Genomic DNA, 22245 nt, shown 5'->3' on the forward strand with positions numbered 1-22245 from the left:
GGAACATTTATGTAGTCTATCTAGTAAGCTAAAAACAAAATGTGAACTAAAATGAGTTAAAATGCTAATCTTAACTTAAATGCTATGATTAGTATGTGAGCTATTAGCATGTTGACTAACTAACCAAATTCAGGGGCTGCATCTTTCGAAAGCCACATTTGTAGGTTGATTACAACATGGCACGGCGACAAAGGTTTTCTAAATTTAATTTTCCCTCCAAATGTGGCCGACCAATTTATCTTTTTTTTCCACAGATTATAAAGATAGGTCTGGTGTATCCTTCGCAGCCCACCCTATCCCACGATTCATTGCGGGTCGAAGCAGATTTGTCAAACGTAAGTAGCAATGACAGAGGAGAGAGAAAAGCTGTGAATAAAGTTGGATATATTACACATTCTGTGAAACAAAATTAACTTTTACAATGTTTTTATGCGAGGATGTAGCTCTGTAAACCTGAAATGTCTACTCTGTTTAGTAAGATATTGCTTTATTGGTAAAGTGCTCTGACGTGTTCAGAGATGTCTGCTCCCAAAGCCCAGCAGCCAAGTTTCCTTCTCAGCTGTCAGCTGACCCAGCGGGTCAGCGCCACGGTGTTCCCGGTGTTCATTCTCACGCTGGGTTTTACAAATGAGTGGAAGTTAAAAACAGATATAATTCAGTCAGATGATATCTAAAGTTAATGTTTGGTTTGTTTATTAGTATTATACCCTACAATTAATTGATTTAAACTTTGTTCAGAAAGTTAATATGTTAGTGTTTAAGTTGTTCAAAATTTTACCAATAAACTAAACAAATTGTATTTGTAATCGGTTATTTATAGCTCCAATCTCCTCCATGTCTGCCTCTGGTACTGGTGGCCAAGTCTGCGGCTCCTCACAACTGCTACTGAATATTCTTATGGAGAAACCTTATGTACACAAGCGCGCTCACACATACACTCAGGTGTTTGGATGTGTTTACAGATATACAGATGCCCTCTGTATTGAGCTGCAGTTGCCACTGAATACATCTTGTATTAATTGGTACTGTGTACTTTTCAGTAGCGTTGTTGATACATATGCTTTATCCTTTATCTCCTCTCTTCGTATCTCCTCTCCCTTTTAGTTTTTTGCTCCATCTCTCTCCCTTTCTTTCTTCTTTTTTAACCCCCTTTCGTTTATGTGTCCATTGCATTTGAAATAATCCCAAAGCAATTTGTAAAAACGTTTTTTACATACACTACTGGTCAAAAGTTTTAGAACCCCTTTCTCATTTAATAGTTTTCCTTTATGTTTATGACTATTCACATTGTCCAAACACTCACCAGACACTTTATTAGGTACACCTTGCTAGTACTGGGTTGGACCCCTTTTGCCTTCAGAACTGCTTTAATCATCCGTGGCATAGATTCATCAACGTACTGGAAACATTTCTCAGAGAGTTTGGTCCATATTGACATGATAGCATCACACAGATGCTGCAGATTTGTCGGCTGCACGTCCATGATGCGAATCTCCCGTTCCACCACATCCCAAAGGTGCTCTATTGAATTGAGATCTGGTGACTGTGGAGGCCATTTGAGTACAGTGAACTCATTGTCATGTTCAAGAAACCAGTCTGAGATGATTCGTGCTTTATGACATGGCGCATTACCCTGGAGCCTCAGTTTCCTGTTCTTAGCTGACAGGAGTGGCACCCGGTCTGGTCTTCTGCTGCTGTAACCCATCCGCCTCAAGGTTCAATGTGTTGTGCATTCAGAGATGCTCTTCTGCATGCCTTGGTTGTAACGAGTGGTTAGTTGAGTTACTGTTTCCTTTCTATCAGCTCCAACCAGTCTGGCCATTCTCCTCTAACATCAACAAGGCATTTGTGCCCACAGAACTGCCGCTCACTGGATATTTTCTCTTTTTCAGACCATTCTCTGTAAACCCTAGAGATGGTAGTGCATGAAAATCCCAGCAGATCAGCAGTTTCTGAAATACTCAGACCAGCCTGTCTGGCACCAACAACGATGTCACGTTCAAAGTCACTTAAATCACCTTTCTTCCCCATTCTGATGCTCGGTTTGAACTGCAGCAGATCATCTTGACCATGTCTACATGCCTAAATGCACTGAGTTGCTGCCATGTGATTGGCTGATTAGAAATTTGGGTTAACGAGCAGTTGGACAGGTGTTCCTAATAAAGTGCCCAGTGAGTGTAGATTCTCACTGAAGGCATCAAAACTGTAAATAAACACAACTTTAAATATGTTTTATATTTTAGGTTCCTTAAAGTAGCTGCCCTTTGCTGTGATGACTAAAATATTAACCTCTCAATATGAACCTTAATGAAGTTCTTTCAAGACTCTTTGGAAAACTATTTCAGGCGACTACTTCATGAAGCTCATGGAGAGAATTGACTATATAATTCCATATGTGTTCATTCATAGTTTTATTGCCTTTGGTGAGAATCTACAAATAAAGAGACACATTAAGTGAGAAAGTGTATCTAAAACTTTTGACCGGTAGTGTTCATCAAGCGGAGCACTATAGCAAAAGCCATAATGCTCCAAAATTACAAAAACTCAGCCAATGATTGACTAAAGGGTGTTGAAAGCAGGCTTACAGTTATCTGTGAGTACTGTGACAATTAGAAATGGCCTATGCAAAGCAAAGCTGTGGGCAAAACAACCCTGCAAAAGGTTCATTGTTAAAAAACTAAATGTGCTGAAGAGTTTACAGTTTGCCAAAGAACATCTAAAGAGAAATGGAGAAACATTTGAACATTGAATTCCAGCCACACAATGCTGTAAGGCATGGTGGCTCAGACATCATGATATTAGGAATGTTTCTCATTCTAGCGTTTTTGGCCTATTTTTCAAATTCAGTGAATCATGGTTGAGTTGAAATACGTCAAAATAAAAGAAAAATGGCAAATAACTTCTAAGACACCAGCAGACAGGCAGCATCTTGTTTCCAGACCATCAAGATTAACGTTACAATTGAATGCCCAGACCATAAACCAACAGAAAACCTATTAGGTAACATCGAACAGTTTCTGAGGCAAAACTAGGACAAGATATTAGTTTAGTGTTTTAAATGAAAGTTAAATCCTTAAGCATTTTTCTGTTTATTAATGTATATGTTTGAGTTTGCAAAGAAATGTTTTTTTTCTGAACAGCCTAATATTAACTTTTCCTTAGTTTCTGGAAGCTGGTCAGACTGATGGCAAGATAGAGATACATACCAGACAATCCTAGAAAACAAAAAAACAGTCTTATCTACCTAGATACCTGGGCTATTCTGCAAAGAATATGCAAAATCCAGATATAAAAAGCTGGTAAAAACTTATCCTAAAAGACTGGCAGCTATGATTGCAGAAAAAGGTGAAACTACTGCTCTAGGGGAATTGCATATAAATGTGTCCACTACTTAGACTTCATTTGTAAAAAAAATTGTAAACAATATATGATTTTCCTTCTTCTTCTTCGCACTAATACACTGAAGTTTGTGATTGTAACATGACAAAGGGTGAAAAGCTTCCAGGTCCTATAAACTGGTTTGTGAGGCACTGCACATGTAAATGTGAGAAACATAAACTAAGGAAAATAAAAGTTAACAATAATGTTTTTGTTTTTTTTAACAACCACCTCACAAAAGCCTGAATCAAAGCACACAAGTGACTTAAAACAGAAGACAATGTAATGAGCAGAGGAGGAAAAACCAGCTCAAATCAGCTTAAATGTCTCAGTGAAGTAGTCATCAGTGTTTGTTTCCTTTTCAAATACCCAGGGATCAGGCATTTCAGATATAGACATGGAGAGCATTGCAGAGGGTCATGACCAAGGCACTGAAAGCTCCGTCACAGAAAGCTTTTCAGTATGATGTGAGGAATGTAGAGCAGACCCGCATAAGAGGACCTTTGGTCATGTCATTATGACATATTGGAGAGGAGGTCAGACAGAGTTGAAACAAGATAATTACAAAACCCTTTTTTTCAGATTTAGGTCAATTTGGATTGACAAAAGTATTTCTATTTGCTAAATGCCAGAATAATAAGAGGGTGAGAGAATATTTAAAATATATAAAAAAATCTTTTTTAATTTGCTTGGATTTAGTACCAATTTTCTTCATCATACACCTTCTGGGGTCAAAAATCTCCCTGGCTGGTTTTAATGACATCTACAGTATATAGTAAATATTTTCAATCTGTTCTGAGTTACACCTTTGGCCCAACCCATTACCACAATTTCTTACTTTCATTTTGCAGTTTAGGACCAATAGACTTTGTTTATGTGAAAGTATCCCCTGGTTTTGATTGACTGTCTGCTTTCAGTGTTTCTAAGGTAGCTTTGGGTAGTGTTCTTTTTTCTTTTTCTTCTGGCTTTTCTCTTTCAGTGGTTCCACAGCAAGTCATCCGTCTCCATCTAATCCTTTCTCATTCACACACCCACTACCTCCATGTCCTCTTTTACCCCATCCATTAATCTCCTCCTTGGTCTTCCTCGGCATCTTTCTACCAAAGTACTCACTATGCCTCCGCTTTACTTGTCCAAACCATCTCAGTTTGGCCTCTCGGGCTTTATCTCCAACACTTCTAACATGAGTAGTACCTCCTAAGCTTCTAACCTTGATACCTTTCCACCTAGTCTCCTCAACACAGAGTATGTCCACCTTCATCCTCTGCATCATGTCAGCCAACTCTCTACCTTTTCCTGTCATAGTCCCAGCATTCAAAGTCCCTACTATTTTCTCTGAATTGTATGGTACTTGTATACTGGTAGTGCTCCAGAGAAATGTTTCCTTTTATGGTTGATTATCTGATCTGCTTCTGATTGGCTGAGTTGTTTTCTGGCCTATGTATATATACGTTTCTTAGCTTTTGTGCTGACAACTGCATTTAGCAGAAACACGTCCACGTTGCCCACATTAGAGAAAGAAAAACGGTAACAGAGTGCTGGTTATTTATTTTTGGAGTGATGTGTTCCCATGGTTTACTGTGGACTGGAAGCCAGCAGTAAAGCAGTTTTTTGTTTGTTTGTTTTACAATTTTAAGCTTTTCCAGAGCTGCACTGTTTATGCCATAAACTTACTGCTGCAGCAATACAGACGGGACGTTATACAAACATTTTCTAAATTTCTGTCACAAGCTCAGGAAGTGATGGTGTCCTGTTAAATGAACACAGGCAGATTTGGGGATGGATATAATTTATGACTCAAAGAGGCCAGGAGGATGCCAATTTTACATATATTGGAGTTCGAGCAGTGGAGCAAACCCCAAATCCAAACCACCCACAACCACAATTTTGCTACTGTTGACATCCAGACTCTGTTGATCATCTAAACGTGTGAGGATAGTTACAAAACAGTTTACTGCTGATAAAGATTTGCATCATATCAAGGAATGATACTGGTACATAAATGGACAGAAGTCAGATTATGAAAATGTAGGTTTTGCTTTCACTAGAAAGTAGAAAAAAAGTTAAATGTTTTTCATGTTTGGGCTGCATTTCTCCTCAAATAGAAACTTTGTTTTTCCAGCAGAGCAGCACACTGTGTGCGGACTCTCAGTGCTATAATCATCTACTTTTGTCTGTTTTCAGAGCTAATGATTAACGCTTTAACCAGCTCAGGGAACATATTTTTGCCACATTTGTTGACCTTGGGTTGAAGTCTGCACACTTTCCAGATGAGCGGCCGGTTTCAATCCAAAAACATCACGTCCACTGACTGAAACTAAAACACTTTTCATGTTTTATCACAGTCAAACAGGTGAGTTTATTACATTATTACAAATCTGTGGCCTTATTGTGATTCATATTAATGATGAGGGCTTTTAGTCATCTTCATTCTATTAATACAAATCTATATTTTTTGTATTTGTCATGTCCTAATCTTAGTGACCACTGTTGTGCAAAAGAATTACAAGTTAGCTCATTGTACTGGAAGCAGATGAAGCAAAAGAAGAAACAAAGCAAGACTCTGTTACTGTTGTTATCAAAGGCTTGAGATCTTTGAATACGTTGCAGACTTGGATTTCAGGTTTTTCCTGGGTTTTAATGACCAATTTGTAGTTGCTGTCCTGTTTTGGTTTTTTTTTAAGCCTGCAAGCTTTTGTCCTGCTTCTATAGATGTCTTGGTTGTTTTCATCTGCTTCTTGTCAACTTGGGAGTTGACGGGAATATGGGTGGAGCTAAATAAAGGACAATCATGGAAGAAAACCTGTTAGAAGGTAAGCTAAACTAATCTTCCTTCCTGTTTTAACCATTTTGTCCCCAGCTTGACAGTTTTCTGTTGTATTCTTTGGTTTCTAGGACTTATCTTTGCTACTCATATCAAAGCTTGGGATCTTTTATTAGTCTTCAGACTTGGAGTCTTACCATCAGTTATTTTAGACACTTCTTAAAATATTTTGTTTTCACTCTCTTTCCACCTGTCCTTCATCAGCCACCATCCAACAATAACAACACAGTTCAATGCTTCTGATGTTCCACAGAGGTTGGTTTACAAAGGCATCTTCGAGGCCCTTAATGAAAATCATCTTCTATAAATCAGACTGTAAAAAGTACTCAGCTAATGATCCGGTTGAACAGATTATTTGGTGACTGTCCTAAACTTAATGAGGCTTTAGAAGAGTTGCAATGTTGGGAGTTCATTTATTGTCACAACATGCTGCCACATACCTTCTGTGCTGCTTGGTTAGTTGAGAATTAAACCATGTCAAATCATCAATCTATCCTTCCTTTCACCAAACATGAAAATCTGTGACTGAGTGCTTCACCGCTTGCATAACTTTCACGCTCTCACGAGCAGTCACGTTGTCACAGGGACAGAACCTACCACTGGAGTTCTGTCCCCTGGAGGTACATTTTGGTTTCAGAAGCACAAAATGGCTGCACAATTCTTTGTAGACCGAGTTAGGCTTACTTACTAAGACTTACTAAAAACTAATTAGCTTTTAAATGCATATACAAAACATTTGTCCCAAAGAAACATTGGCTTGTGTGAAAGGAATAAACAAGCTGATGGCCAGGACCCAAAGTCACAGGACCCAAGGACATCAATGCCAGGATCTGAGCAAAGAGCGACAAAGCTGCTATTGTTACTTCAAGAGGAACTCTGGACAGACTAGTGATAGAGAATTTCAACCAGTGTTTCATCTGCAGGAGCTGAAGCTGCAGATGCTACTTTTTGTCCTTTCAAAATGGAATGTGAACAACACATTTAGGAGGTAGAGGTTCAGGTCTGGATTTAATCTTTCTATAGCATTATGTGAGGCAGGAATGCAGGTATAGCCCCTAAAATCTGAACACATGTACAGTGCCTTGCAAAACAATCCATACCTAATCAACCTTTTCATATTTGTCGTACCAAACCCCGAGACTTGATTGTTTTTTATGTAACAATCTAACTCAAAGTAGTGCATGATTTTAAATTCATATTTCTTTACAAATTAAAGTCTAAAACATTTGATGTACATTTGTATTCTATCTTTTTAATCTGCCACCCCTCAATTAATTCCAGTGCAGCCAAGTGGCTGCCAAAGTCACAATAGATTCCACCTGTGGGTAATTTAATTAGTTGTGCTGTGATAGCCTCAAAGGTTTGCTAGTGAACATTGGCGAACATTATGAAGACCAAGGATGGTAACTTTGGAGGAGCTGCCGAGATATTCATCTTAAGTGGTAGGACCTGAAAAGACCATTACTAATTGTGCTTTCTACAAATCTGACCTTTATGGAAGTGAAACAAGAAGAAAGGCATTGTTCAAAGAAAGTCAAGATTTACCACAAGCTATGTAGAACACACAGCAAAAGTGTGTGTTCAAAGACACTCCCCATCTGCTCTATGCGCAATGTTGGTAGAAGCAGCTGTTTTGCATGCTAACATTTTCAGATTTTGTAAAATTCCTAAAAACCAGAAGTCAATTTCCTTTAACTTAATATTTAACTTTTTTTACTCTAAAGGAGATAGCCTCAGTCGCCCTAATAACTGACTTGTAAAATACTCAAACCGGTATTTTGTGTGACAAATTAACAAGCATGACTTTAGGCAAAAATAGCTACATTACTGATGACTGCCAGCCTGATCAAACAAACATAAAGATGGAATACTTAATCAAGCATCCCCAGGTTTTTATACCATGATGGTGACCTAATGCGTTTACCGTTGAGCTCTTTTTATTTTCCTTCCAGCCATTGGGTTCTCTTTGTGGGTTTACTATGAAAATTACAGGAAGCGGGTAGATGGGTAGGTTTCATTGGAGGGCCAAGAGCGAGGGGGTTTTTCTAAAGGAAATCCAACTGCTTGATTTCCTGAAGCTAGAGGCAGCTGGTGACAGTTGTAGGCAGTAATTTGCTCTGGGTTGGATGGTTTAGATCAGGGAGTGTACACTTTAAGCTTGAGTAAAACATCTATTAGAACATGTGATCAACTGCATCAACAGCAGACTTAAATGAGTAAAACTCAAGAGTTAATTGGTAAAGTATCTTTATTGAGCCAAATAGGTAACACTGCTGATTAGACACGTAAAGAATGATCATTTAGTCTGCAGCTACTGTTTCCTGTTCAGTCAGTTCTTTTATCTTAATGTTTTCAACTGTAGAGGGCTTCTGCTTTCAGAGAAAAACCACAATTTAGTGCTTTACAAGAATCAAGCAGCAGACAGATGCCGTGCGCAGCTGCACAGTGTAGTTTTAAAATGAGGGTTAAAGCCTTTGTTCAGAAGATGAAGAATAAAATATAATGTTAGAGTGGTTTTAAAGTCCATAAACGAACTAATACAATTTTTTTTGTCAAGTCTATCCCAATAACTGAAAAACAATACACAAAGTTAGTTAGATAAGCAGATTAACTCATTTAAGCCAATCATTACATTGCCAGCTTTTGTCATGAAGGCATATTTTCGATAAAACCAGCTTAGATTGAAAAATGTGGCAAAGGCTTTCATTGGTTTTGAAGTAAAGGAAGTGCCACAAAGAAATGGTTTTTCGGAACAAGGTTGACACCGAACAGAAATGAAATAAGAGCACTCCTTTTTTGTAGGTCAAAGTTTGATCAGAGCAGATGAAGAAGAGCACTGCAGACTGAAAGTTGAAATGCTGTAGGTGAGGAGGTGTGCTGAAAAGAAGAATCATACAGATCGTAAAGGAAACCACCTTCTTGGGTAGTAAAAAAATAGAGTGGAAATTCTAAAGAAAAACATGCTCCGAGAAATCCTTTAAAAAAGCAAATAAAATTGATTAGTGTTTCAAAACTATGATTCTAATGTTTTGCCTACTGAAATAAAGACTTAGGAAGAATAATTAGTCTCTTCTAAAAACACAGAACCATGGGTGCGACTCATCTTTCCCTTCATGCGTCAGGCATGTAAAGCTTCAGTAAGATTTTGTGAAGTACATTGTCATCACATGTTGTCACAATAAGCAACCTGTTTTGTAAACATGAGGTTTTCTGGTGCAGACACACACACATACACGTCTAAAGGAATCAGGCACACCCTTGTTTTGCATTTACGGAGCAATACGTCGACAAGTAGATATAGGTTACTGAGATATCTTTCAAGTCTTGCTAACGGTTTTGCCATTCTAACAGGAATATGCTTTAAACTGAACCATTCCCTTATAGCTCTGATTGTATGTTTAGGTTTGTTGTCTTGCTAGAGGGTAAAACTTAACCTTTGCTGATTTTCTTCCAGGGTTGTCCTTGTCTTTAGCTCCATCCATCCAACCATCAGTTTTGATCAGCTTCCTTTTCCCCATTTGAAAAACCAAACATCACCACAGCATGATGCTGCCACCACTCTGTTTACTCATGGAAATTGTGTGTTCAGGGTTAAACTTAGGCACATTTCTATGAAAGTAGCAGAAAAACTTGTGAAAACAATTGGCCAAGTTCAAAGGCAAACATTTGAAAAAGACTTTAAAAAGCCTTAAGATCTGATGAGAAGTTGTTGAGTTTTCTCCACCTTAATGACTTCAATAGTAACTTTTTTTTTTTTTACTTTTATTCTATATCAGAGTGTCTGGTTATTTTTCCCTTGACCTAATGGATTTATTACCCCATTAGCAAACAGACTGAAATGAACACGGTCTCTTAAGACAGTGGAAGAAGACACTCTGTCTGAGTTCCTGACAGCAAAGCCTGATCTCAATCCGAGTAACTGTAATAGCATGAATCAGCTGTATAATTATTGCTTCTATCCAACACTGAATTAGAGTCTCTGGTGTGCTGATGAAAAATTTGCTGTGTATGATCGTTAGACCGTTAAATTGCAATAGTGTTACAACATATGCACTTCCATGTTGCCATACCTCATCTGTTGTGGTTTCCCTTTTTGTCAGTCAACGTCCGCTGATTAACTGGAAGCTGCGGGTGACTGGTACTGTGTGCATAAATGCTAGTGCACAGCCCTGGGTGCTATAAAAAAGTTATTGTGTACAGCATTACATCTAGAGCATTTATTTGTTATCATCAACAAGAGTCCCTCTCAAAAAAAGATCGGGAAACATTCAACAAGCCATCCATACCTTAGTTTTACATTTTGTTATTTTACAACCAGAAACTATACTGCATTTTGGAGGTGATTTTAAGTAATGGATCAAGACAAATGAGTGCAGAATTGTAAACCAAAAGGAAAAGGACACCTAATTTTCTAACCTGTTTTCAAACAAAATTAGAAACATTCTGTATGCACACGCATTCACCCCTCTGGAGCCAATATTTGGCAATTGCAGCTGAAAGTCAGTCTGGGAGGCATGTTCCGTGCAGATCGGTAACCTTAGGGAAAAGGAGCACAGCCTCGGTAAGAATCAGAATGACTAAGATCAAAAAGCAAAACTCTGAACTGGTCTTGTTGGTCTGACTACCCCGAGTCGGGGGTTGATGCCTCTTCCTGGGTTCCAGCAGCTCAAGCTGTTGCTCCTTGACGAGCAACAGCTGTGAGGTTGCACCTGCCTGTCACAACCTGAGGAGAGAGGGAAACGCCACACAACTCATTACCAACCTGCCCTTAGCTCTGTGACCTGACACATTTAGCTTAACAAATCTACGACATGTAATTGTTGACCACTATTCTTTAAATACATCATTGAACCTCAGTCAAATTAGTAGGTGACCATCTGTGAACATAAAAGTCTTGTCACAGATTCTGAACTAGAATTAGGTCTGGGCTTTGACTGGGCATTTTTAACATATCCATATACTTTGATCTAAACCATTACATGTGGCTCTGTATTAAGGGCCACTGTTCTGGTTGAAGGTAAACCTCCACCCCAGTCTCACGTCTGTTGCAGCCTTTAACAGGTTTTCCTCCATGATGTAGTGCCTCCTATCTTCTCTGTCCCTGCTAAAAAAAAAAGCATCCCTACAGCATGATGCTGCCACCAACATGTTTCACAGTTGGCATGGTGTTTTCAGGGTGATGTGCAGTGTAGATTTATCAACACACAAAGCACTTTGTGTATTGGCCAAAAAAATCAATTTTGGTCTCATCTGACCAGAGCACCCTCATCCATGCGACTGCTGTGTCCCTGTAAGGCCTATGGCAAACTTTAAATGTGATTATTGCTCTTCCTACTCTGTCAGATTAGGTGAGCAATCATGTCTTGGTGGGTTTGCAGTTGTGCTATACTTTCTTCATTTTCAGATAATGGATTCAACAGTTCTCAGTGAGATGTTCAGCCTTTGAGATATGGTTTTATAACGTAACCCTGCTTCAAACTTCTCCACGATATTCTCCCTTATCCCTCTGCTGTGTTCCTTAGTCTTCATGAGGCTGTTTGGTCACTGATGTTCTCCAGGAAACCTCTGTGGGCTGCTCTTTAAATGATATCTAAAGGAAAATAATTGCACTGGATTTAATTTTGTAGTGTCATATTTAAAGGGATTGTTCCATAATCTGATTTATCCAATCTTGGTCACACATTGATTAAACCCGATACAGGAGCAGCTGGGCAGCAGCAACGTCCACAAGTGCCAATTTGACACGCTCAAGCGATCGCATAGACTGATAATGACGGTTCCCTGGCCACCCAATACCCCGCCTGGGACAGACACAGCTGACACCTGAGTTCTGGCCGTCTTTGGCCCTTTTACACCTGCAGCTGTGGTCATCTTACAACGTCATTGTCCTAGTTGGGCATCTTGGTCTCTGTTCTGGTGACACAGTTTGGGTATAACATGCATGGAGCTCACGATGAAGAACTGTAAGCCAAAACCAGGTCCAAAAATGTATCATTCCTTTATTTTAGCCATGTCCCACATCTCCTCAAAAATGTATCTCGTTTTTTATTTACCTTGGTACTTCTTCCACTTCCAAATCTCTCTTTGTTATTTTGTGACATAAACGCAATCTGTACCCAGAGTGCTGTGACCAAATGGTATTTTGATCACTATGTCAATTTCCTTTGGAATGCACTGCAAGTGAATGACATGCATTTGACCTTTTCTGCTTTATGAAATGCTCATACTAACTTTCAGGCAAACAATAGGGTCACCAACAGAATAATCTAATCTTAAAGGCCTAAAAGTGATAGTGTAGCTTCCAGTAAATCTATTGAGAATGTGCTTGTTCATAATACTTTTAGTAAATGAGAACCCCAAGAGGCTAAAGGGCCAATGTTTCCACTTGTGGGAGGACTATCTGTGGAATTTGTTCAGAAAGATAAAAAGCTTGTGGTGTTCCACCCAGCAGATAGTTGATGTCTCTGCCCTGTCATTAGCAGCAAACAGCCTGAGGACCGACCTCCTGCTGTTTGAAGATCCCACGCCACTCACAGGAAAACACACAGAACATGCCTCCAGCTTCCTCCTTCTGGATGTAATTTACAGATCATTGAGTCAAGATACTGAAAATTTAGTATAGCCTTTTTCTTTCAAACTGAAAAAGCCCTGGATGGATCAATTTCCAACAAATATGCATAAATAAACTGTGTTAAGGTTTACACCTTTGGAAACATGTTCCAGAAGCAGGTCTATGATTTACAGTGGCACAGGGGAAACACAGCTTTATGTTGTCATGGACTGTGATGACCCAAGTTCAATCAGCAGCTTTTATAACTATGCTTTAAATAACTATATAATTTGATCTTTTTTGCTCAGTATGTATATCTGAGGTCTTGAAAATCACAGTGAAAGCTCAGAGGAAAATCTGAAAGGGAAACAGCAGGCATGACAGAACTAAATCAGTAGAGACATGAACTAGTGATCATTTTAAACTCAGATATAAACTTTGAGACCCGCTGGCAAAATGTTCTACCGAAAGTGCATTTTCATCACATAAAAACCCTTCCTATACATACTAGTTTGTGTTTGTTTCATACTGGATTACTGTAACCATGCTTGTTGTTCCAAAACTTAACTGCATGAATGCCCATTATACTAGTTTTAATGCCGGAATACTGGTTTCTCCAACAATTGGTATTTGTAGAACAAAGAACAAATGTTCTTTGTCTTTTTTACTTTGTGAAACTGGACTTTTGTAATTATACCAAAAGCGAAAACTAAAAAATATAAATGGGTGGGGGGTCTCCATTTACCATTGCTCAGGCCTGTGGATTGGCCTGCCTGAGACCGGAGGAGAGCAAAAAGGAGAGTAAACAAATGGCAAACCTTTTTTTAGGCCTTTTCTTTATTTTGAAGTAAGACAGGAAGTAGATCTGTTGTGTTGGCAAGTTTCTACTAAAGACTTCTATTTGGGCTGGCCAGCAGCCCTTGGTTTTAAAAGCATTGAAGAAGATCCCCACCATTTTTAAACTCTGGCAACATTTTGGGTACTCAGTAGAGAAAATAAAATATGGCAGACAAGATACAAGCAATTTATAAGCACTATATTGAAATATGGCCAAACTGAGAAAATACAGAAAGTATTTGAAACATATAATACTGAAATGGCACTTAGTTGTTTATACATTGTGGCTATCATCCTAGCTTTGGAACATTATACCAGATATTTATCTCGGTGCTTTAACACCAAGACTTTAGAAAGGTTTTCACCATGCCAGGGTTCGGTTTCTGGAGCAGATCATTTCAGTGTGTATCGTTCCCAGTGTAAGTGAAGAGGTGCAGACACACAACTACATTTGAACACCAAAGTAACAACAGAAACCCTGATGACATAGACTTTCTTCTTCATGCTTTTCCTCTCGTCAATCAATGCAATACTAGAGCAATAATCCCCCCGAAAAAATCCATTTCAACTACATGACTTTGTTCCGGTCTAAAAATCTCTGTGTGAAAGCAAATCGCGTCAACTAAGGGTCTAAATTTTCTCATTTCTTCCGATCCCTGGACCAATCCCTGGACTGGACCAGCAGTGTGAATGCGCCCAGAGTTGTGGGGGTCATGAAAGTGTGGTTGTCCAGTCCAGAGGTGGAGGGGAGCAGCATTTGGTTTGGAAACCTCATGGTCTGATCTTTGCAGTTTATAAATAATGTGATTCTGTTAATGTCAGCAAACATTGACCTTATAGCATGTACTGGAGCAGTCCCCAGCTGATTGTGAAGCAGCTGGGATGAGAATCAGCTGAGACTGTGGTTCTCAACCAGAAATAGTGGACTGTTCCATCCCTCCAGAAAAAAAAGATGAGTTCAAGTGAGTTGGTATTTCAAGGAGGGCAGGATGGAACAGGAGATAAACAGAGAGAGAGTAATGTGGGCAATATACTTCAGCCTGTCATGATGAATAAAAAGCTAAACAGAATCTGATTCTGATTCTGAAAAGCAACACGCTAGATTAGCGGCCTCTCTAGCTTCTAACCCTCATGTGTGGTCATGATATATGGATTATGACCAAATAACAAGATCTTAGACACAAGTGGGTAAAAAGCTTTTTCCAAAGGGTAGCTTAACTTATCCTAAGAAATAAGGCCAGGAGCTCAAAGTAAAGCTGCAGGTTATTCCTGGAGGTTTTCTTGGGTTGTCCTGCTGAAAAGAGACTCTGAATCACACCCAGATTATGCAGGTAGCATTATATATGTGCAGCCTTTCTGCATCCTGGACATTGAATTGTTTGTGTTTGACTTTGTTGATCTAAAACTATATACTCCAGCAATATTTCCCTTTTATGGATTGGAAACAAAGAACTGAGATGCATTTTCTCAGCAAACTAACCAACAAGATGTGGTTAAATCTGTGGCCACAAATGGTTTACTGCCAACTTTTATATATCTGATGACTTCATCGTCTTCAGCTAAACTGTGTCTCTGCTGGTGTGTTGGCTGTGACAAGCATGTCAGAGTGGATTATAGTGCTTTTCTTAAAAATAGATTTCAAATACCTCATCAATGTATTGCTGCAAGAAGCATCACACAGCCAGTGAATCACTTCCTTTGAAGCTCGTTGTCATGACTATCTCTCAAACAGTTTCTAGAATTGAATGGTTTTTTTTGGAATATTATTTCTGACCTAAGGTTGTAACAACTCCATACACATATGTTCTCCTTTATTCACTTAAAAAATGAAAATAATAGGAAAAAAGATTACTAATAATAAGCCAACCCAGAGATTTCTGCTTGTTTAGCTGTTGGGTCATTAGCGGTGAGACCGATGTTCAGCTTTAACTGTGGGGCCACCCAGAAGACTCCACTGTGGTGGTCAGTGGCTGCACCTTGACAACAGCTCACCGGGCTACTTCAATGTTAGCAGGAGCTCTCACGCGCGTGCGTCGGTGCTCCTCCCAGAAGAGCGTGAGCGCGCGCGGCCCTCCCATCCCCGTTGAAAGTTGTACGGACTGTTTCTCCAGCCGTCATCGGCAGAGCTGAACAGAAGAGCGCAGGGAGGCATAAAAAAAGGCAACAAACGACAGTGGAGAGACGTATGGATTAATTTTACCCCCCGCCAGTTTTAGGAGACTTTTGGCAAGACGAACAACGGCGGAAACCTGGTGAGTTTTCCGCTTTGTTCGAGTTATGTTCTTGTACGAGGTGGAAACTACTTAATAACGAATCTTAAACCGCTGACATGTACGTAGCTGACCTGTTTTTCAAAGTTCACGCTTTAAAGGGGTACCTTAAGCACAGGTTTCCAAACTTGTAAGCAAGGTTAATAGTTAAAGTTCAACACTGTTGCCATATTACAATAACTTAAAAAGAAAAGCAAAACTAGATCACTTGGATAAGATGGAAATTGTAAAAACACAGCCAGACAACAAAAAGCCAATCTCCTTTAGGGAATATTTAAATGAGCTTGTCTAACCTAACTGGACCTAGCTCTCTTTTGCCATATTACAAGAACTAGAGAAAAGGAAACCTTTTCCTCATTTGGCTCGAATACCTTAAGTAGTCTCTGAATTTATAATTTAATAACAAAGGTTTTTGTTCAGGTGTGTGGGCGTCATCAGTTTAGTTCTTCTGTGCTGAGACAGAGATATATAACCACGTTTAGTCCGCCTCCTTGATGTGAGTTTCGGTCTCACATGAAATGAAGATAACTATCGAAGTGCCCCTTGGTAATCGTATTGCTGCAGACATTCGTGAAGACTGCGTATAGGGACAAGCAAACAGAATGTAGAAAAAATGTCATTTTTGTTGTTATTTTTCTACAAGAAGCATTAGATGTCAAGAGACAGGCTTGACATCTAATGTCTAATTTTATTCCGGTGGGAAATGGGTTACTGGGATGTTTCATATGAAAGGGTTTGTTTGTTGGTGTAAAACAGAGCTAGGAGGGGACGAAACTGCAACAAAATGGGGTTAAAAGTGGTAAAGGAGCGAGTCAATCCAGAACACGTCGCCCTGGTCTGATAATTGTATCCACAGGATAAATTTCAACATGACATTCCTCTATATGCTAAAACCTGTTTGACTTGTTTAAAAACCAGAAACGGTTCAGAACTTGAAAAGACTGAGCCCTAAAGAAAGATTGGACCAACTATTCATGCCCTGTTTCAAGAAAGTAGAAATATGGGTGAGACAAAATGTTGCTCTGGACATATTAGACTTTTATCAGTTAGGTTGTATCTTGAAAAATGCACGTTTGTTGTTTTACCCAACATGCAAGCTTTGCAGTGAACAGGGGACTTGCATATACTGATGGGACCCCTGAGAAACGTTTTATGTTCAGAAATGCTCTTGCTATTAAAGTTCTCAAATAGTTTATATTTTAGTTTGGAGTGAAGAGCTAAAAATCTGACTGGCCGCCAGTCATAGTTGTACTAACAAGCAATGTACTGCATGTTATTTGATATATGTATATATAAAAATAACTATATGTTATTTGGTGTAAAGTGCTTTGAAAGGTTCATTGATGCTGCACAATGTGAAAAAGTATATTTGCAATATAGGGGCTAGTTAATTTGTGATGACTATCAATTTTCTTCCCATTTTCCATAATCACAATTTCCTGACCATTTTATGTGAGCTTAAGCATTTAGTCAACTGTAATCTATATTAGGTTTGCACATCAAGGGCAGTGAAAGGCAATCCAGCTGCCCAATATATATTGTTTGAATGTAGACATTTCCCTTTTAAATATAATAGCTAACCAAATACTGTATCCAAGCAGTCTTTTACAATTGTAATATGGCCCAATTCAGTATAATGTGCAGCTTTAGTTACCAGCAGTAATTTGTGTACAAATATGTTTACATGACCTTGGAAAGCTGCCCTCTGAACCCTAAAGGTGCATGCCCCTCGGAAGGAACGTCCTATTCTGATCAGGGCCATGAGGATCAGGATGCTTGGCTACTTTTAAGCCAAAAATATCATGTTTATTTGGATTTGGTTTAAGGCAAACTCTTGAAAAAGAGCTTGGAAAACTCTAGCTTTCCATTACAGAGTTCTGGATTCATAATGGTTAATCAGATTTATTTTAATAATTATTAGAGCACTTTATATCCTGGTAAAGAACATGTTGTTTTGAGTTGGTTTTTTTTTTACTTTTATTTAGACAGATAATCTCTTTTACAAGAGAGAGACCTGTAGAATGAACCCATCAGTTAACACAATCATTGTAAAACTTTTCCTCGGTATTTAAAAGAAACAAAGTTTAAAACAAACCTTAAAAACAAGAACAGACTTTAAATGATTTTTCTTTTCCCATTTTTGTTAAAATGTCTTAGAAGGATCAAACTAGAGAGTTTCAATTGTTGCTGCAGTGAATTCCAGGAAGTTGGAGCAGAATAGGTAGATGCCTTTTTCCCTCATTCAGTGCAAACTGAGGGGACACTAAAAGAAATAATATCCCGGCAGCGTAGCCAGTGACTATACTGTCTTGATGACATCTTAGAATGTAAACAGGGACGCATGGATTTATAAATGAAAGCATGACACTGTAGAAGTCTGCAGGTAGATAATGACGGCCAGTTTTCCAGTGAGTATAGGGTACAGTGATGTTGGAGAGGCTTACATTTTGTTATAAATCACAAGGCTCCATCATCATCCAACTTCTGCAGAGAGCTGGGTGGGTCGTTCATGTTCACTCCTTCACGATAGACTAGCGCTGGTAGGAAGGTTGCAGACACAAAATGTTTACGAGCCTCACAAGAACAACATGAACTTTTTCTAAAAAAGGAACCACATTTTAGCCTTAGATTTTTTGTGGTCAATGTGATACTTGGAGAGCTTTTCATCACAGACAGTTGCAAGATATCAATAAGTTCGTGCAAACTCTATAGCCATTTGTAGACCTAGTAGGCGGTATAGTTTGTGGCATTTTTTGTTGTTTGCGAACAGCATAGCTGTTAATGAATTTAAAGATTAACAGTGAAACTGTCTGATCAAGCTTGCTATAGTCAATTAAATTGTGTTTCATATTTTAAAATCTTGCCATATGAAATGAAAACACTTTTGGATTTACACAACGTACCATGAGATTTGATTTCGTTCAGTTTAGACACAGTTTACACTAAAGTCTTTCAAAGTTGGGAATGCTTTATTTATCATAGACAGGGGAAGGATTATTTACCATGCATCTTGTGTAATGTTATAGCGTTTTAAAGGGATTTATATTAGTTAAAGAATGAAAATGTGATTTTTGGCATTATGCTTTATTTACCAGCTGTTTTGCTGTGCATAGTTTTGGTTGCTTCTGTTAAGAAATCCTCATCTGGTCTTTAGTAGTTTTTCGTTGAGGTGAAACGTGGTTTTTACTGAATGACTCTGCTAAGGGAAAGCTGCCTTTTTTTTATATCTTTATTGTTTTATCATTTCTCTCCTAGTTTTAAGGTCAGTAATTTCAACCCATCTTAAATGTGGGAGTCTTGGTTATACTCCTGGGTGTTGCCAATTATATTGGAATCTCATTAGGTCTGTACTACATTCACATTCTCATTAACACATATCTATTCTTTGCTCTTTATGCAAACTGCTGCTTAGACGTTTGACTGCTAGTTAGTGCCTAATAAAACAGTTAATAGTTTACCATGTATGGAACTGAATAAGTATTTTGTTGCAAAGTTCAGCTTATTTTAATCCTAACCATGACACTTCTGCTTGGGCTCTAAACGGGAAGGTTGGCACACATGTCAAAGGAAGTTTTGTTATTATTACCATTCAAGAAGTTCTCTTTTCCTTCATTCTGCTCTGTTCAGGCAGACAGATTAATGAATGATGAACAAGATTGCAACTCATTGGTGCAGTTGCATAAGCTAATCAATATAATCAGTAAATCACCATCAAATTATCATCAAAAGAAAGTCTAAGGAATATGGCGGTCATGTAGAAGAGTAAAAATATTGCTTTATCATCAGTGATTGTCATTAAAAGATAATGCAAAATATCGTACAGCCTTGTTGTCCTTGTCACTCCACTTGTAATGTGTTTACATGTGCCAGGCAATTTAATTGCAGTCTGCAGAGGAGCAATAAAAATCTGCCATGCTGAGTCTTTGTCTAAGTTAAGTGGAAACAACCATAGTTTTTTACAAGAAACCAGGTGTTCCTTAGCATGCAGTAACGCTGGTGGTGTGTGTTCAGGAAACGAATATCTATTGGTTTAAATTTTAAAACATGGCTTGGCTTCAGTATTGTCAGTTCAGCAGGTTGTTTCACAATTCACTGATGATAAAGCTATAAAAGAAGTTCAAATGTATTTTATTTATTATTTAATTGCACCTCACCTTCAGACACTTTTATATAGCTAATTCTTCTAAGACCAGGGAGAGGGGAAGAAAATGTACCTTGTAGTGGATTAACTTAAGAGCATGCATATTAATTAATCATGAACTATAAAGACATTTTAAACACACTGTCCACAGAACAGTTTTCATAAAACTGACTATGGTTATAATAATATGTGTTGTCGTGGCTAAAACATGCAGGGTTTGAGTGTTATATTGTTTAGGGTACTGTAAACTACAGTTTCTGCAATTTTCTTTACCCTCTGTAGGGATGTTCCTGTAATTCATTGTTGGCATGCAAGCAAAAACATCTTTGGAGGGTTATATAGCTCTGTTTGTGCTCTCTGCTGCAGATGCAGTGAAAGAGGCAGCTTGTGTGGATAAATGATTCCAAAATGGATTTTTATATCTCTTTTTTATTAAGATTTTATAAGGAAATTCAAGAGGCAGAATGGAGTCAACTTTAGTTGTGGAGGTTGTAATGAAATTGATATACAGGTCCTTCTCAAAATATTAGCATATTGTAATAAAGTTCATTATTTTTCATAATGTAATGATGAAAATTTAACAGTCATATATTTTAGATTCATTGCACACTAACTGAAATATTTCAGGTCTTTTATTGTCTTAATACGGATGATTTTGACATACAGCTCATGAAAACCCAAAATTCCTATCTCATAAAATTAGCATATTTCATTCGACCAATAAAAGAAAAGTGTTTTTAATACAAAAAACGTCAACCTTCAAATAATCATGTACAGTTATGCACTCAATACTTGGTCGGGAATCCTTTTGCAGAAATGACTGCTTCAATGTGGCGTGGCATGGAGGCAATCAGCCTGTGGCACTGCTGAGGTCTTATGGAGGCCCAGGATGCTTCGATAGCGGCCTTTAGCTCATCCAGAGTGTTGGGTCTTGAGTCTCTCAACGTTCTCTTCACAATATCCCACAGATTCTCTATGGGGTTCAGGTCAGGAGAGTTGGCAGGCCAATTGAGCACAGTGATACCATGGTCAGTAAACCATTTACCAGTGGTTTTGGCGCTGTGAGCAGGTGCCAGGTCGTGCTGAAAAATGAAATCTTCATCTCCATAAAGCTCTTCAGCAGATGGAAGCATGAAGTGCTCCAAAATCTCCTGATAGCTAGCTGCATTGACCCTGCCCTTGATAAAACACAGTGGACCAACACCAGCAGCTGATACGTCACCCCAGACCATCACTGACTGTGGGTACTTGACACTGGACTTCTGGCATTTTGGCATTTCCTTCTCCCCAGTCTTCCTCCAGACTCTGGCACCTTGATTTCCGAATGACATGCAGAATTTGCTTTCATCCGAAAGAAGTACTTTGGACCACTGAGCAACAGTCCAGTGCTGCTTCTCTGTAGCCCAGGACTGGGGAATGCGGCACCTGTAGCCCATTTCCTGCACACGCCTGTGCACGGTGGCTCTGGATGTTTCTACTCCAGACTCAGTCCACTGCTTCCGCAGGTCCCCCAAGGTCTGGAATCGGCCCTTCTCCACAATCTTCCTCAGGGTCCGGTCACCTCTTCTTGTTGTGCAGCGTTTTCTGCCACACTTTTTCCTTCCCACAGACTTCCCACTGAGGTGCCTTGATACAGCACTCTGGGAACATCCTATTCGTTCAGAAATGTCTTTCTGTGTCTTACCCACTTGCTTGAGGGTGTCAATAGTGGCCTTCTGGACAGCAGTCAGGTCGGCAGTCTTATCCATGATTGGGGTTTTGAGTGATGAACCAGGCTGGGAATTTTAAAGGCCTCAGGAATCTTTTGCAGGTGTTTAGAGTTAACTCGTTGATTCAGATGATTAGGTTCATAGCTCGTTTAGAGACCCTTTTAATGATATGCTAATTTTGTGAGATAGGAATTTTGGGTTTTCATGAGCTGTATGCCAAAATCATCCGTATTAAGACAATAAAAGACCTGAAATATTTCAGTTAGTGTGCAATGAATCTAAAATATATGAATGTTAAATTTTCATCATGACATTATGGAAAATAATTAACTTTATCACAATATGCTAATATTTTGAGAAGGACCTGTAGCTGCAGTGTTTGGGGTTGCATGCCGACAAACCAAAAAAGTCTGTTTTTTAGAGTGCGTGAATATCTACAGCTTCAGAATAACATTTTTATGAATGTTATCAGCTGATGAAGCTATTCAAACTATGGCTTGGATTCACAGACTGTTAAAGCCAGCCCAGTTTATTTA

The 22245-nt window shown here is 38.8% G+C and overlaps 1 protein-coding gene across 3 annotated transcripts in view; it reads left to right on the forward strand.

Moving 5' to 3' along the window:
* The first annotated feature begins 254 nt into the window (after positions 1-254).
* The window catches only part of b3gnt2b (UDP-GlcNAc:betaGal beta-1,3-N-acetylglucosaminyltransferase 2b), a 40286-nt gene continuing 18295 nt past the window's right edge, over positions 255-22245 (forward strand). Inside the window, exons 1-3 of one of the 3 annotated variants that reach the window (XM_047352261.1) lie at positions 255-335; positions 5563-5731; positions 6063-6191. The gene's annotated coding sequence lies outside the window, so the exon portion shown is untranslated. Of the gene's footprint in view, positions 336-5562; positions 5732-6062; positions 6192-15637; positions 15842-22245 lie in introns of those variants that run through there. The other 2 variants (XM_047352260.1, XM_047352259.1) reach the window with 2 other exon arrangements.

This window comes from Girardinichthys multiradiatus, chromosome 22, assembly GCF_021462225.1.
Source record: "Girardinichthys multiradiatus isolate DD_20200921_A chromosome 22, DD_fGirMul_XY1, whole genome shotgun sequence".
Classification (NCBI taxonomy): Eukaryota; Metazoa; Chordata; class Actinopteri; order Cyprinodontiformes; family Goodeidae; genus Girardinichthys; species Girardinichthys multiradiatus.